General features: G+C 38.9%; 1 long non-coding RNA gene across 2 annotated transcripts in view; it reads left to right on the forward strand.

Annotated features, from left to right (window-relative positions):
* The window catches only part of LOC102982449 (uncharacterized), a 123,287-nt gene that overhangs the window by 77,871 nt on the left and 27,460 nt on the right, over positions 1 to 17,956 (forward strand). Inside the window, exons 5-7 of one of the 2 annotated variants that reach the window (XR_008617790.1) lie at positions 7,174 to 7,297; positions 14,952 to 15,063; positions 15,372 to 15,948. This is a non-coding gene — a long non-coding RNA (uncharacterized lncRNA). Of the gene's footprint in view, positions 1 to 7,173; positions 7,298 to 14,951; positions 15,064 to 15,371; positions 15,949 to 17,956 lie in introns of those variants that run through there. The other variant, XR_008617791.1, reaches the window with a different exon arrangement.

A 17,956-nucleotide genomic window follows, 5' to 3' on the forward strand; every position in this document is an offset into this window, starting at 1 on the left:
CAGCGGGAGAGGCTACAACAGTGCGAGGCCCGGGTACCGCAAAAGAAAAAAAAAAAAAAAAAAAAAGTATATAAAGCCTTTATGACCCACCTGTTTATTTCTGGGAATTTATCCTTCAGGTATCTTACAGAAGAGCAAAATGGTATATGCATATTCAGTGCAGCATATGTATGTGTACGTGTGTGTGTATCTCTTAAATGTCTTTTTTTTTTTTACTAGATCTTTATTGGAGTATAATTGCTTCACAATACTGTGTTAGTTTCTGTTGTACAGCAAAGTGAATCAGCCATATGAATACATATATCCCCATATCCCCTCCCTCTTGAACCTCCCTCCCACCCTCCCTATCCCACCCGTCTAGGTCGTCTCAAAGCACTGAGCTGATCTCTGTGCTGTGCAGCTGCTTCCCACTAGCTAACTAATTTACATTGTCTGTCAATGGAAAACTGATTTAAAATAAAGACTCGTATATCCATGCAATAGTATACTATGTAGCTTTTGGTCAGCTCTAAATGAGCTGATGTGAATAGTGCTCCAAGATGGTTAAGGAAGTAAAGGAAAATGCAAAACAATGTGTAAATTACAATTTTTGTAAAAAAAGGAAAAGAAAGTAATATTGTTTGGTCTGGGACAGAGAAATGGGTGGTTATAAGACACGAGTGAGAGAGAGGAGTTTTAATGAATACCCTATTGTTGAACTTGATATTGTATATAGTTTACACATTCAAGAGGCAAAAATATTTCTTTTAAAGAGTCATCTTTAAAGAGTCAAAATATTGGGTACATGGTCCTTCTGCTTAGCATCCTTCTGTGGATTCCTTTGCATTTAGAATAAAACCCAGTCCAGGATGCCATGCCCCCGCCTTGGGCCAGCCTCTGTCCATTTCCCCAGGGAGCCTTTTGAGGACTTCTCTGAGTCCCCACACTCCAGCGCTGCTGTCAGTTCCTCTAATATGCCATGTCTTCTTTTAATTTCAGGAATGAGAAAGTACGTGCACCTCTGTTTACATTCTTCCTGCCGCCTGAAATGCTTCTTTCCTTTGTTTATTCCCTTCCTCCACAGAGAAAACTTTTCAATCTAAATTAGGTTCCCTATCAGTCTCTCTCATAGAAGGGTGAAATTTTGTATTTATTTGTTTGGATTTTAGTGTCTGTCCTGTGAGGCACTTTCTGTTTTATCAAGCTAGGGTAGTAGAAAAACACATTTTGTTGAGATTCAAGAGATCTGAGTTCTGATCCGACCCCTGCATAACTATGGCCTTCAGCAAATCACTTAACTTCTCTGGGCTTTAATTCTCTTGTCTATAAAATAAGAAAATTAGAATAGTTGATTTCTAAAGCCCTGTAACTGATGGTATTAGAATCCTATGAGTATAGAGTGTAGAGTGAAATGCACATAAATACTGAACGCTGGTGGTGGACTTTATATATAATATGAAATACACCTAAATATTGCATGCTTGTATAAAATAATTTTATGTTATGAATGAAAGTTTAATTAACTTCTTTCTTTTTTTTTAATTTTAAAAATTTTATTTATTTATTTTTGGCTGCGTTGGGTCTTCGTTCCTGCACGCAGGCTTTCTCTAGTTGTGGTGAGCAGTATCTACTCTTCATTGTGGTGCATGGGCTTCTCATTGCCATGGCTTCTCTTGTTGCAGAGCACAGGCCCTAGGCATGCAGGCTTCAGTAGTTGTGGCACGTGGGCTCAGTAGTTGTGGCTCGCGGACTCTAGAGCGCAGGCTCAGTAGTTGTGGCTCATGGGCTTAGCTGCTCCACAACATGTGGGATCTTCCCAGACCAGGACTCGAACCCATGTCCCTGCATTGACAGGTGGATTCTTAACCACTGCGCCACGATGGAAGCCCTAATTAACTTCTTTCTTCAGAGTAACTTAACTCTATGATTTTTCTCCACAGTATAGTTGTTTGATTCCTTCTTCACCTTTTACAAATGTGTCAAATACCTAGATATCCACCTAACATTCAAAGACGTACTTAATATACAGACAGGATATTCTAAAATGCCAAACGCTAATTTTTTTGTAATATTCTCCTTGCCATGTTTTTATAAAGCAATATTTTTTATCCAGCATCTACAACTTGAATTATTAGATCATATAGCTCTTTTCTCATTCCTGTTTTCAATTAAATTATAAATCCACTAGATGGTGTGTATGGGCAGACAGAAAGAAAAGTTAGTTCATTTTGTCTACCAAGTTAAAAGTTTCTATTTGAGGAGAAGGTTAAAAATTTCTGGTTACATTTTGGTTTTTGGAGGAAGGGGAAGATATCTCCATGAAAAATACACAACCAAAAAAGGATTTTCTGCAACAAGGTCCTACTGTATAGCACAGGGAACTCTAGTCAATATTCTGTAATAACCTATATGGGAAAAGAATCTGAAAAAGAATAGATACATGTATATGTATAACAATCGCTTTGCTGTACACCTGAAACTAACACAACATTATAAATAAAAAATACGCCAATATAAAATATAAATAAATAAATAAATAAAACCAAGTTGCTATACCCTTAGATAAACAGGTTTTTCATCTACATGAATGTTCTAGTAGACCTTCTAAAGTCTTGGAGGACCCAGGACAATTCTTTTTTGAATGGGATGAGCCTTCAGCTTGCAGGACATAAGGGATACCTGGCTCCCATCCACTACCTGACAACAAACTCCCCATCACTCTTATAAACAAAAATGCCCTGCAGGTGTGGCTCCAGTCCTGTTGAGTCCCACCGGGACACATCCAGCACCAGATTACTGGGTCTTAAGAGATGAACATCTTCAACTTTACTTAATATATGCTTGTTCTCCAAAGTAACTTCCAATTACTCCAAGTTCTCTGAAGTGTTTAGACCAGTTTACACTCTCACCAGCAGGATATGAAATTTACCATTCCTCCACGAATGTGCAGTTTTTACCTCTAAAGTTTCACTTTTCCTAGGTTATAGCTTTGTTGACCTCAACAGTTAGCTGCTAAAAACCATAACTTACCTATGCTCTAACTCTGTATACCTCCCACCAAAGTAGGGCATCTTCCACCTTTCTCAATCAGCTCAGAACAGCATACGTGCTCACCTGAATGCAGGTGTAGTCTCTTCTGCCATTTTGCCAAGTGTAGCTATGGCAAGAAGTTCCTTACTGATCCTTGCTCATGTCCACTAATAACAGGGATGTTTATTTCCATCTCCTATCAGCCCTTTTCTCAAATTCCAAAGGGATTTGGCAGGAGTCCCCTGGGTATTTAGGATTTGCACTAAAAAAATCTTGAAATTTGAATCTCTGGTTTCATAGAGCAAAAGCAGAGTGAAATAAATGGAGCCAAGAGCACTATTGAGTGATAACGACCTGACCTTTACACCTCTGACTATAGCTATAAAACAATCTTCACCACTGTAATGGCAAAATACTCCACACTCAGAGGCTTACAATAATAAGCACTTATTCTCGAGCTCATGGTCAACTTCAGCTGGGCTGACATAGGCTCCGCTGCAGTGGGCAGCTCTGCTTCAAGTTGTGGGTTAGTTAGGCTTTGGCATGGGTTCAGGTCTGCTCCACATTTTTCATTCTGGGGCCCAGGGGCAGAAGCCACCCAGGGCTTGCTCTTGTCCTGGCAAATCACTGGAACACAAGACCATGAGTCCACCTCTCAAGCATATTTAGAGCTGCTGTTTGTATCACACCTGCTGATTTCCCAGTGGCCAAAGCATGTCACATGGCCAAGCCCAAAGACAGGAAAACAGACTTCATTCCAAGGGAGAGGAGGAGGGGGCTAAGTATCTGCTGAACAATAACCAGGTACAACACAAAGCACAACCCTTTTTGTAATAAAATAGTCTATGATTAATAGAACATTTTGTGTTTTATGACCAAAACACAGCAAATATATCAAAACCAGTATCAAGAATTAATGGAATAACAACCAGAACCGAAGCCCTTTTGTGCATGTACACACACACTCTCTTTCTGTCTCACCAAGCACAGTCACTGTGCCATGGAGCCACGGTTTCCTCACTCCTCCTTCAGTGGCAGAAGACAGAGCTATTTGGTTTGGAGCAGGGCCTCAAGTGCTTCTCCAATGGGGAATAAGGGGGAAAGAAACCTTGGTTCTCCCTGCATCTTCCCTCTCTGCCAGCTCGATCAGAATCAGCACTCTCCAGTTACTCCTTTTCTGAAACACACTGAATTTAAGAAACTTTTATTGTTTCTCTCCGTTAAATGAATCAACTTCATAAATTAAAAGGTAGTCTTTACCATAATGAAAGTCTAAGTAGTTAGAAAAATATATTAAGGCTCCTGTGGCTTTTTAAGACATCTAAGAGTAGAATGGTTAAATAAGTTGTGGTATATTATTTTAATGAATACTAGACAGTAATGAAAATTTATAGTATTTTATGTAGCTGAACAAATTGCAGCTACATTCAATATCATGTGTGAATGTCATAGACACAATGTTGAGTGAAATAAGTCAGGAACATGAATATGTACTGTAATTCCATTTATATAAAGTTCAAAAAGCAGGCAAAAAAACTAGTGTTTGAAGATGCATACTTAGGTGGAAGACCCATAAATAAAAGGAAGAAAGTGATTTTCATAAAAGTCAGGAGAGTGTGTACCTTTATTGGGGGTGGTAGTGATTGGGAGAAGCAGGAGGGAACCCGGTAACATTGGTGGTGAATACATGGACGTTGTTCTGTGATAAGGCATCAAACTGTACATATTTGTTCCTTGAACTTTTCTCTACAAGTATTGTATTTCGCTCTTAAAGGTTTAAAATGTCTAGGGATCCCACGATATTTGGTCCCATCAACTTAATCTTTACACACCATAAAATTTAATAATAACACACTTTGTCTCTAGTTTCAATTCTCAGTTAATTCAGCCCACATGTATTCAATGCCTTCTCTATCTCTGTGTTCCTGTTTATCACTTTTGTGGGGTTTTCTTCTAACTGTTGTCTGTCCACACTGGATAAGTAATAGATTTCCTTCCAACTGTTATATTTGTGATTAAGGTTAAGCTTAAATATTACATCACACTAAAAGGCCATTTATCTCTGCCCATGCCTAGAAACTATGCCCTAGCTCCACCCATACTTCTTTTAGGTACTCACTTGGTACTCACTTCATCCTTAGACTGGACGAAGGAATACACTGGTGAAAATCCATAGGTAGTACTAGAAAAACAACTTCAGCGTTTGATGACCCATTTAGCTTTTGTGTATATAAAGACACTTTCTGATAAAGACATCTCAGTGCTCCTTGATAGGATCAAAGGGAAATGCAAAACAAGAAACAGATCAGTGTATATGTCAATAGAAAACTAGATAGAGGTGAGTCAAGCGTGACAAGTGAGCAGACGTCTCCCTCTTTTCTGGGCCCCCAGATTTGTAAACCTGATGTTTATTGTCACCTCTTTTGTATTTTATCTTTAGATCTCCTGTTCTAAAACCATTTTTCTTTCTGTATCCCCCCAAAAAGGTTAAGGTAAGAGAGGTGCCTTAATCTGCTTCAATAGTATCTTAATTATACTTTCAAGCATATGTGATATGGGTGGTTTGGGGAGAGGTTATTCTTGGCAAGTCTCCTTAACTACCATTGACCCTGAAAACAGGAGTTTGAAATGCACTTATATGTGGATTTATTTTGTAGTAAATACTATAGTACTACACAATCCATGGTTAGTTGAATCCGCAGATGCGGAACTGGCAGATACAGGGTGCTAACTATAATCTATATGCAGATTTTCCACCATGAGGAGGGTTGGCACCCCTAATCCCCACATTGTTCAAGGGTCAACTGTATCTTGTTTATTTGACTAAAAAGAGAAAAGCTGTTAAGGGGTATAGTTGGGGAATGGGTCACCCTAATTACCTGATTGTTCCTATTCAGTGAAAATTAACCCTCCCCATGAACTGGATCTGTCTTAACTATAGACCAAGTATATGATTACTCAGATGAGTAGACTGCATGCTGTTGCATCTGGATCTTTCCTCAGGGCTATGAGATTATATTGGATATTGTCTCGGTTATTCACTTTTTAAAATATGGCACTTTACCAATCATCTTTAGTCTAAGAATCAGGATAGCATTCACAATGACAATATATTCATAAAAATATAAATATCTCTGATAATTGTATTTAAACAGAATAAACCAAAAAAGAGAAAGTAAATGTTTATAAACCTTCACACATTAAATATAAAATTTCAGAAGCCATAAGTACCCCTAAAAACATTGAGTTTCTTTAGAAAGTGATCGTCAAAGTAATCAAAGTGCTTACAGATTTCTGAGTCAGCAAAATTAAGAGATTTTTTTAAAACTAACATGTATTACTATCAAATTACATGAAGGGAGGGATCATACCTATCTTATTCACCACTATATCCTGGGCTTAAGGCCTGGCACATTGTAGGTGTCCACAAAAGATTTTTTTTTTTTTTTTTTTTTTTTTTTGTTTGCGGTACGCGGACCTCTCAGTTGTGGCCTCTCCCGTTGCGGAGCACAGGCTCCGGACGTGCAGGCTCAGTGGCCATGGCTCATGGGCCTAGCTGCTCCGCGGCATGTGGGATCTTCCCAGACCAGGGCACGAACCTGTATCCCCTGCATCGTCAGGCGGACTCTCAACCACTGCGCCACCAGGGAAGCCCCAAAAGATTATGTTTAAAGGGCTGAAATAACTAATAATCCTGACTATAGTTATTACCAAGAGTTAATTGGTATTCCTAATGCATTGATCTGGGTGCTAAAGGCGAATATGCTTTTTTTTTCGTGTCCCCCGCATCGGCAGGCGGACTCTCAACCACTGCGCCACCAGGGAAGCCCCACAAAATATTTTTAAATGGCTGAATGAATGTCCATTGTGGGTCAGCAACATTATATATGTTGTGTAATATTCACAATAATGCTAAAAGTTAGATTTTGGAATCCCCATTTTACAGATGAGGAGACCGAGTCTTGGGGAGGATAAAGAGTTGCCCAAGGTCACACAGTTAGGAAATAGCAGAGATGGGACTCACACTGTCGAGCCTGACACGAAATCCAGCCCTTGTTCAACAATGACGTTCATTTTGGCAGAGTACCAGTTGCTCACCTAATAGCCATTTTCTTCCTTGTCCTTAATCAGACCCTAATTTTGCTTAATGTCCTATTCCCACAGGTGGCTCAGGTAAATCCTGATTGGTCGGAACCAAAGTGAGATGGAGAAGGAAGTAAGAGCAAAAGAAACTCTAATACATGGAGTGAAGAATAGGACTTTAGTCACAATTCTCATGGATACACAGGTACAGTTGAAACAGTGAGGATAATAGGAGCCTATGATGAGAAAGTTGAACCAACTGGTTTTAGATTTTACAGGTGGAGCAGCTCCAGGTGATAATACAGGAGAAGGGATGAGTTGTTCATCTCAATGTGGATATGCAGGTCATTGACGTTGAAGCCAAGGTACTAGGTATTGGAAGGGTCGTCCACATGAACATTAAAGAGAGCAGGATTATGGCAAACGTGGGGTGGAGAGAAAAATCATATGCCGAGTTCCAAAATCTCTGATGCATACAAGAACAATAAGAAGGGCTGGAGGACAGTACATTTGAGAGGCACAAGTTTCAAAGGAAGAAGGATTTTTGCAAGAGATTGGAGAATGTCGAATGGGCAAGTACTAACAGTCATTTAGCACTTACTGTGTGCCAATTTCTGTTCCATGTACTTTACAAAACTCATTACATTCTCACCTGTGAGATGGGTACTATTATTATCCCCCATTTTGCAGATGAGGAAACTGAGGCTCTGAGACATTGAATAACCCGCTCAAAACACCGAGCCATGATTCAGTCCAGGCAGTGAGGCAACAAAGTCCACACATTTACCCATTGTCCTGCTGATTCTGCTGGACAAGCCCGGCCAGCCCCTGGGGTTAAGTGGAAAGTTCAAGAACAAACAGCCTCCACTTAAGAGTGCAGGGAGGAGATAGCATCTGGGGTGGGGAGCCATTCAAAAAGGCAGGACATGACTGGTCCTTAATAGCATCGACTCCTTTATGTTTTCTAGAGTGTATTTTATTGGGTATTTAAACATAATAGTGTGCCTTTGAACTGTGTGTTGATGTGTAAACTGCCTCAGGCCTTTTTAGAAATGGGTGTGGTAGACTTTTAAAATTAATGGTTACATTAATTATTAACTGTAAGTACTCAATCACATGAAGGAATTAATTTGCATCTTACAGAGAACTTATACACATTCTGACTAAGAATTGTAGAAAAGAAACTAAAACATGCAATCTTGAAAAATATATGGTTCTGTTTTTGCTCTGCATTAGTAAGCTTTATGGCAATCCGGCAAACCAGTTTATTTGGGGTTCATGACTACCTGTTGGAAGAAACTCTCCTTTTTCTTCTTTCTTTTTGTTACCTACTAGACACTACCTTAAAAACCAAGAGCCCAAGAATATAAGAAGGCATTAGAATTCAAAGGAGAAGCTTTTTGCTTGGCTCATATTAAATCCTGTTTATTTTCTTAGAATTAAGACCCAAAGAGTCTTTTCATAAAGTACTAATACTATAAAGCTCTGAGAAACCAGCTTCCTGTCTTACAAAGCTGTTTCTTTCTCTTCATGAAAATTGTGGCTCTAGGAAATATAGACATGAGGAAAATATGGATTCATACAAAAGGAAATTTACGGTGTAATTATAAACTGTACCCTGGACTCATAATTGGAAATCTGCATCTCATAATTACATTTTAAAACTCCAGTGCATACAAAATAGGTTCTTTCAAAATGTGAATCAGGTTTTATCTGGAAATGCATCTACTGAAATGAAGCTTACTGCAAAAACTTTATACTAATCATGAATGTGGTCATGGACAGTTTAATCCAAATTCAGAGTGGATTCATCAGAAGTAGGGTCTCAGTCAGGTAATTTGAAAAAACCAAATGATTTTTTTTTCATCTTAAAGGTTCAGAGAGGCAGCTTTTGACTCTTCAAGGTAGCTGTTCTTAGTGCAGCTGAAATAACTAGAAGGTTTATAGACCAAATAGTTCTACACAAGTGGAGAGAAGAGAATTTGGAGAACTGTTAGCAAAGAAGATTATCCTTTACTTCTACTACTGCTTGACTCTTTGGAAAAAAGTGCAATTTAAAAACAAAAAATAGCAAGCAACCAAGAATGCACAAACTGTTTCAACTACCACCATCAGGTTTCAGTAAGGGAGTGAGATAAGTAAAACAAAACAAAGATGCATAAACCAAAGCAAATTTTTTTTAAATTCATTTTATTTATTTATTTATTTTTGGCTGTGTTGGGTCTTCGTTGCTGTACGTGGGCTTTCTCTAGTTGCAGTGAGCAGGGGCTACTCTTCATTGTGGTGTGCAGGCTTCTCATTGCAGTGGCTTCTCTTGTTGTGGAGCACAGGCTCTAAGTGCACGAGCTTCAGTAGTTGTGGCATGTGGGCTCAGTAGCTGTGGCTCGCGGACTCTAGAGCGCAGCCTCAGTAGTTGTGGTGCATGGGCTTAGTTGCCCCATGGCATGTGGAATCTTCCCAGACCAGGGCTTGAACCCGTGTCCCCTGCATTGGTAGGAGAATTCTTAACCACTGTACCACCAGGGAAGCCCCCAAAGCAAAATTAATCAATCTTTTCATTTAGGGGGGAAAAAAACCTTTTAATAAGGAAATTTCCTTGGTGCAGATCTGTTGGTGGCAATCTCAGTTTTTCTTTAAAAAGGCATACTTATGAAAGTTTCCTGCTAAGATCAAGAACAAGACAAGGTTGTCCTCTCTCACCACTCTTTTTCAGTATTGTACTGAAAGTCTTAGCTAATGCAATAAAACAAGAAAAGGAAATAAAAGGTATACAGTTTGGGAAGAAAGAAAGAAAACTGCCTTTGTTCACAGATGAGATAATCTTCTATGTAGAAAATCTGAAAGAATCAACAAAAAAATTCCTGGAACTAATAAGCATTTATAGCAAGGATGCAAGATACAAGGTTAATATGCAAAAGCCAGTCACTTTCCTATATACCAGCAGTTAAAAAATGGAATTTGAAATAAAAACCACATTATCATTTATATTAGCATGTAGAAAAAAATGAAATACTTAGGTATAAATCTAACAAAATATGTTCAAGATCTGTATGAGGAAAACTTCAAAACTCTGATGAAAGATATCAAAGAAACAAATAAATGGAGAGATATTTCATGTTCACAGATAGGGAGACTCAATCTTGTCAAGATATCAGATCTTCCCAACTTGCTCTATAGATTTTACACAGTCCCAATCCAAATTCCAGCAAGTTATTTTGTGGATATAGACAAACTGATTCTAAAGTTTATGTGGAGGGGACCCAGAATAACCAAGACAATGTTGAAAGAGAAGAGCAAGGTTGGAGAATTCAACTTCAAGTCTTACTATAAAGCTACAGTAATCAAGACGGTGTGGTATTGGTGAAAGAATAGGCAGATCAATACAAGAGAATAGAAAGGCCAGAAATAGACTCACACAAGTACAGTTGACTAATCTTTGACAAAGGTGAAAAAAGCAATTCAATGGAGAAAATATAGCCTTTTCAACAAATGGTGCTGGGAAAACTGGACATCCACATGCAAAAAAATGAACCTAGACAAAGATCTTGCACCTTTCACAAAAATTAATGCAAAATGTATCATAGGCCTAAATGTAAAATGCAAAACTATAAAACTCCTAGAAGATAACAGGAAAAAACCTATATACGTTGGGTATGGTAATGACTTTTTAGATATAACACCAAAGGCACAGTCCATGAAAGAAATAGTCAATAAGCTGGACTTCTTTAAAATTAAAAAATTTTGCTCCATTGAAGACACTGTCAAGAGAATGAGAAGATAAGCCACAGACTGAGAGAAAATACTTGCAAAAGACATATCTGATAAAGGACTGTTATCTAAAATGTACAAAGAACTGTTAAAACTCAACAATAAGAAAACAAATAACCTACTTAAAATATGAGCAAAAGACCTTAACAGAAGCCTCACCAAAGAAGATAAACAAATAGCAAATAAGCATATGAAAAGATGCTCAACATCATATGTCACTAGGGAAATGCAGATTAAAACAATGAGTTACCACTTCACACCTATTAGAATGGCCAAAATCCAGAACACTGACAATACTGAATGCTGGTGAGGATGTGGAGCAACAGGAACTCTCATTCATTGCTGGTGAGAATGCAAAATGGTATAGCTACTGTGGAAGACAGTTTGACAGTTTCTTACAAAACCAAACATACTCTTACCATATGGTCCAACAGTCATGTTCCTTTACCCAAATGAGTTGAAAGCTTATGTCCATACAATATCCTGCACAAAGATGTTTATGGCAGCTTTATTCATAATTGCCAAGACTTGGAAGCAACCAAGATATCCATCAGTAGGTAAATAGATAAACTGTGGTATATCACACAATGGAATATTATTGTTAATCAAGCCATGAAAAGACATGGTGGAATTTTAAATGTATATTACTAAATGATATGAGCCAATCTGTAAAGGTTGCATACTGTATGATTCCAACTATATGACATTCTGGAAAAGGCGAAACTATGGAGACCGTAAAAAGATCAGTGGTTGCCAGGGATAGGGAGGAGGGAAGAATGACTAGGTGAAGCACAGGACTTTTAGGGCAGTGAAAATACTCTGTATGATACTATAATGATAAATACATGTCATTATACATTTGTGCAAACTCACAGAATATACAACACCAAGAGTGAACCCTAAAGTACACTATGGACTTTGGGTGATAACGCTGTCAATGTATGTTCACCCTTGGTAACAAATATACCACTCTGGTGGCTGATGTTGATAGTGGGGAAGGCTGTGCATATGTGGGGGTAAAGGGTATATGGAAACTCTATGTTTTATTCAATTTTAAAATCTGTGAACCTAAAACTGTTCTAAAAAATAAAGTCTTAAAAAATGAGGTTATTTATCCTCTATGTTTGAAAGTTAATTTTACTGGGAATATTTGTAGACTGGATGTGGTAGCACTTGATATTCCACTATTGCCACTGAAAAATCAGCTCAGTTTGGCGGTCCTTAGGTGGTAAGGCCTCTTCTTTTTCCTAGCCTTTCCTTTTTCTCTTTGGGATTCTACAGTTTCACCCTGTTGTGTCTAGCTATCCATTCCTTCTTACCTTGTTTGAGATTCATTGGGTTTTCTTGTACCAGAGAATTTGTTCTTTCATTCATTCTGCAAATTTGTAACCCTCTATCTCTCAAAGTAATTTCTTTTCTTTTTCTATTTTCTCTTTTAACTCCAAATGGAAGTATGTGAGACTTTTACTTTTCTCAAAAATAAGCTTCTTAGAATTACTTCATCTTTGTCAAAGGCCATAGAAAATATATCCTGTGTAGGGATTTCTGGACTTGTCCTTATAATCCACCTAAAGTGTGATCTTCCTGAATTGTCCTCTGTTGTGAAAAGCAAATTGCTTAGAGTTTGAGGAAGTACAATAACACAATATAATATTTTACATTGATGAATTCATTTGGTGGGATTCACGGCAACCTGATTTTTGGCAATATGGCTGCCAAGTTTTCAATTATCTGTAATATCACTGAAACTAGATTGTCATCAAGATGACCCAGTCTCATTGATCATAGAGAATGATGGAAATGTTCCATGATGGAAAAGGAGTGGGTAGCATCACCAATCAATGCCATCTGCAGATTTTTTATATAGATACTGGAAATTTGGGCCATAACAAATTGACAAGGAGTTTCTAGGACTGCTAATGTATGGCATGAGTATAAAGCTACCTTTTTAAAAGGGATTTACAACTCATTTTTATCGTTTGATTTTAGAAAACCTCCTCTTCACCTGTTAATGAAAAGACAAGACCGCTAATTTACTCTCATCAGCCACTGTGAAGTCATAAACAATAGAGAAATGGATGATAAAGTAATTCACAGCTAGTGAAGGTCTCCATCTGGAAATATTTGAAAGATAATTTATCAGAGTAAATATTCAAATGCCTCTGCTTCAGTATATTTCTTAACATTTGGAAGAAGCATATCCTGAATGAGAATCTGTAGGGAAGTACTAGTAATAGCATTCAGTATGGCTGCATCCATTTTTGCCACATCACCTTGTAAAATGAGTGAAATCAGTTATTGCCAGAGAGCTCAGTTTTGCCCAGAGCTTGCAATGGTGAGAAGCAGGAACAAGCTGTGAACCGTTTGTATATTAAAATGACAGTGGCACAGTTAATCAGTTGCTTTTGCCTTAGTAACCTTAAGCAAGAAAAACTAAGCAGCAGTGTTAAGCAGGCTGGACAGGCGATGAGGAGAGTGAAGATGCCATTTGTTTAGATGGAACATCTTGGAGACAAAAATCATCCTGGAATATATACAGAATACCCTTGCAGCTGGTATTTATTGCCTGCCTACTCTGTGCAACTTGGTTCCAGTTCTCACAACACTTGCATTGGTCATGAAGAGCAAGGGTCCCCATCCCCTGGGCCACAGACAAGTACCGGTCTGTGGCCTGTTAGGAAACATGCCACACAGCAGGAGGTGATCGGGCGGCAAGTGAGGGAAGCTTCATCTGTATTTACAGCCGCTCCCCATCGCTCGCATTACTGCCTGAGCTCCTCCTCCTATCAGATCAGTGGTGGTATTAGATTCTCATAGGAGCTCAAACCCTACTGTGAACTGTGCATGCGAGGGATCTAGGCTGCACGCTCCTTATGAGAATCTAATGCCTGATGACCTGAGGTGGAGCTGAGATGGTGATGCTAGCCCTGGGGAGTGGCTGCAAATACAGACTGTCATTAGCAGAGAGGTTTGACTGCACAGAGACCATAATAAATCAACTGCTTGCAGAGTCATATCAAAACACTGTCAGTGAGTGGCAAGTGACAATTAAGCTCAGGGCTCCCACTGATTCTGAATTATGGTGAGTCGTATAATTATTTCATTATGTATTATAATTTAATAATAATAGAAATAAATTGCACAATAAATGTAATACGCTTGAATCATCCCGAAACTGTCCCCCCTACCCCGTCCATGGAAAAATTATCTTCCATGGAACCAGTCCCTGATGCCAAAAAGGTTGGGGACTGCTGATGAAGAGGATCAAGAGTAACTGGAAGGGAAGCTTTGAGAAACAAGCAAAATCCTTAAGTTTAGTATGACCATTACTGAGAGCTTGTATGTTGCAGGTACTGATTGTCTAGGCGTTAGGACTCAAAGAAGCAGCAGCTATGGCTCCACTCTTATATAATCATATAAACTAATGCAGCCATATAAACCAATATAAAAGACATGCTACTCTAGACTCCCTGTCACAATGTGAGTTGACTGTTCATTAGTGTGTGAGCCAGGTTCACCCCACCCTGATAAAAAGATAAGGCTGACGTTGCTTTTGACAGAAAGCTCCATTGTGAGGCTCTGGCACTTGAGAAAAGGTATGCCTCAGACCTGATTCAATTCTTAGAAGACAGGGTAAGGAAGCTGGAAATGCTTTTCCAGCGAGCTATACCCGTGAGGCAGCCATCAGTCATTAATTCTCAAGAAACAAAGTCTTTGATTCCAGTGTCAGTGACAGGTCCATACTTGTTAGTGCTTCTTCATCTTAGTTTGCCCCAGACTGCCAGCTAGAGTTCATTGTCACTCTGTCCTCACCAACAGCAAGCTGAGGCAGGCATGCCTAGAGAGGAATGCTTGCTCAGAAGCAGAAGAAAATAGAAGTTGGAAGCAGGTTATGCATTATCTGTTTGCACTAAGAGGAGCAACAATGCAGTCAGCTCTGTGCAGTTTGTAAAAGCTTCAAAAACAGAACTTCCAAGGCGGGAGTAAAGAACCAACCAATTCGTATTCCAATTAAACTAAATAAGTGCAGACTTTCTTACTCATAATATCTATTTTCCCCATTTCCTGGCTTAAAAAAAATTTTTTTTCAGGTTGATATCCACATTAATGGAGAACATGTTGAAACCTTTCAGGAAGATCTCACCTTTACACTGGACACATTGACTCCACCAAACTTACCCAAGATAGATGATGACCTAAAAGGTATGTTCATTTTCACTATCTGGTATCTTCTGCCAAAGCAGTTATTCTCTCCATTTTACATTACTTATTCTTTCTTCCAGTGTATTTTTTGGGGTCTATAAAGATGATATGGCAAGTATGTAGGACACTGTGGCAAGAAGTACTAGTGTGGTTTCCCTGAGGCCAGGACCTGGTGAGACCTGGGAGTAGCATGCAGGACAGAGCTGGGGGTTTAGTTCATGAAAAAGACTGAGTAGACTGAATAGGCTCCACTTTCAGGGAGAAAGATGATGAGCCTACAATTCCACTTGGTCTCTCCTCTCTTCCAGGATGAAAGGATCCAAGCAAATATAAAGGTTATTGTTGCATAAATCAAGAATTGGTCTGCACAAATGGAAGGCTAGATTTTAGCCTGGATTCTGAGAGGCAAACGTTCAGAAAAATGATCCTCTCCTACTAGGAGGGAGATGTAACACTCTAGTGAAGGTAGGAAGGGCACACAAAAGGCAATCGTGGTTATGGGAAATAGTCATGAAGCATTTGAATCAGAAAGAGAGGGAGAGCTTAGGAAGGCTCTCAGCCTTTTAGAGATTCAGTTTCAGGAAACTAAAATAAATCCACAAGTCTACTCTGACTTGTCATGCTTCTCCCCACGTTTGGATCAGCTTCCAACATTTTATCCCTTGTGCTTTCACTGTTGTGAAATATCTCTAAGAATTCCTTTAAGGCGAAGGTTTTCTTTCAGCAGGCATCATTTCTTCTGGAACATCTTCATCCTTTTAATCACAATCATTTTCTTCCTTTATGTTGATAAGTTTGCCTTCACTCATTTCTTCTGGCTGCACATCTAGTCTTTCAAATGTTGACAATGTCAGCATTCCTCCTGTCAGCTCTTCCTTCTGTAATTCCTTTACAACTGATCTGAATTTTACTTCCCCTGATATCACTTATCCTTTTTTTTTTTTTTTTTTTTTGTGGTATGCGGGCGTCCCCCTGCTGCGGCCTCTCCCGTTGCGGAGCACAGGCTCCGGACGCGCAGGCTCAGCGGCCACGGCTCACGGGCCCAGCCGCTCCGCGGCACATGGGATCCTCCCAGACCGGGGCGCGAACCCGGGTCCCCTGCATCGGCAGGCGGACGCGCAACCACTGCGCCACTAGGGAAGCCCACTTACCCTTTTTTTGATACACCTTCATCTTTCTTGGCCAGGTCTCTCTTCCAGTGATCCATTTTTGTAAAATGTTGTGTGGGTTTGTCACTGACAGACAGGGAAGCAACACAACTACACACTTTGTGTGTGCATGAACTGAATAATGATCTTGCAATTACCTCCAGTCGATATATCTTGGTAACTGAAATCAGAACCATGCTGTTGGGGGACTAATGTTAATGAACCAAATTTTAATAACTGAAATTTTTGCATATTGGAAATGTGCAAAGTGAGGACTGCCTATGTATTCAAAGGGTTTACAGTGTAATTGTCCATGTGCTTCTTGGCATAAATTTAATTTCTGTATGCTTATGAAATTTGCTTTAAAGGTATTTTACAATTGAGGATTTTTTTCCCCACTTTTTGGACTAGTTTTCTTATTAATTCATTTTAAGGAGGTCTTATTGGTATTGCACAGTTTTTATCTTTATCTTGGTGAACTGGTATTTATTGCATAGTTCCCTGTATTAAATTAAATGCTGTTCAACCTTAAAGAGTATCTATAAAATTTTGTTCTCCCAGGAAGATGAGTTGTGAATTTAGTGTCTAAACAAAGTGTTATTTTCCCACAAAAGCATTATTGTTGACCGAAAAAAAAAAATGAACATGAGAGTTGTGAGTTAAGTTTTATTTGGGGCAAAATGAGGACTACAGCCCAGGAGACAGCCTCTCAGATAGCTCTGAGGAAGTGCTCTGAAGAGGTAGGGGGAAAGTCGGTGTTATATATGATTTTAGTGAAGGGGCTATGAGCAGTTACACACACATTTTGCAGAGTCACAAGGAGCAGGTGTCTCCATTAATGATTTTAGTGCTTTTTCAAGATGTGAGAAGATGCAAGAAATTGGGCTCATACAGTCTTCTGAAAATATCAACTATCTGAAAGTCTATTCTGCCAGTTTTTCCCAGAGCACAGAGTGCCTCCTTCCTGATCTCCACCCTGAACTCCTTTCAGGGTGTGTTGAAGGTCAGCGACTGCAGTGGCTAGTGACCTAATCCTTGCAGAGGCAGATGGCAAGTGACAATTTTTACTTGGCATCATAAAAAGAAAAAAATCTGAATATTTCTGCTTCCCATTTGTTAAATGGCACTGTAGATATTTAACTTTCTAGCAATTATGCAGGTCCAACTCATTTAGGATGTTGGGAATATCTCAACTGACATCATCACCTACTCTCATTTTTTTTTCTGATTTTTAAAAAAAATTTTTATTGGAGTATAGTTGATTTACAATGTTGTGTTAGTTTTAGGTGTACAGCAAAGTGAATCAGTTATACATATACATATATCTTTTTTTTGAGATTCTTTTCCCGTATAGGTCACTACAGAGTACTGAGTAGAGTTCCCTGTGCTATACAGCAGGTCAAAATATACAAACAGCTCATGCAGCTCAATATCAAAAAAACAAACAACCCAATCCAAAAATGGGTGGAAGATCTAAATAGATATTTCTCCAAAGAAGACGTGCAGATGGCCAAAAAGCACATGAAAAGATGCTCAACATCACTAATTATTAGAGCAATGCAAATCAAAACTACAATGAGGTATTACCTCACACCGGTCAGAATGGCCATCATAAAAAAATCTACAAACAATAAATACTGGAGAGGGTACAGAGAAAAGGGAACCCTTCTACACTGTTGGTGAGAATGTAAATTGGTACAACTACTATGGAGAACAGTATGGAGGTTCCTTAAAAAACTAAAAAT

This window comes from Physeter macrocephalus, chromosome 7 (genome assembly GCF_002837175.3).
Source record: "Physeter macrocephalus isolate SW-GA chromosome 7, ASM283717v5, whole genome shotgun sequence".
Taxonomy (NCBI): domain Eukaryota; kingdom Metazoa; phylum Chordata; class Mammalia; order Artiodactyla; family Physeteridae; genus Physeter; species Physeter macrocephalus.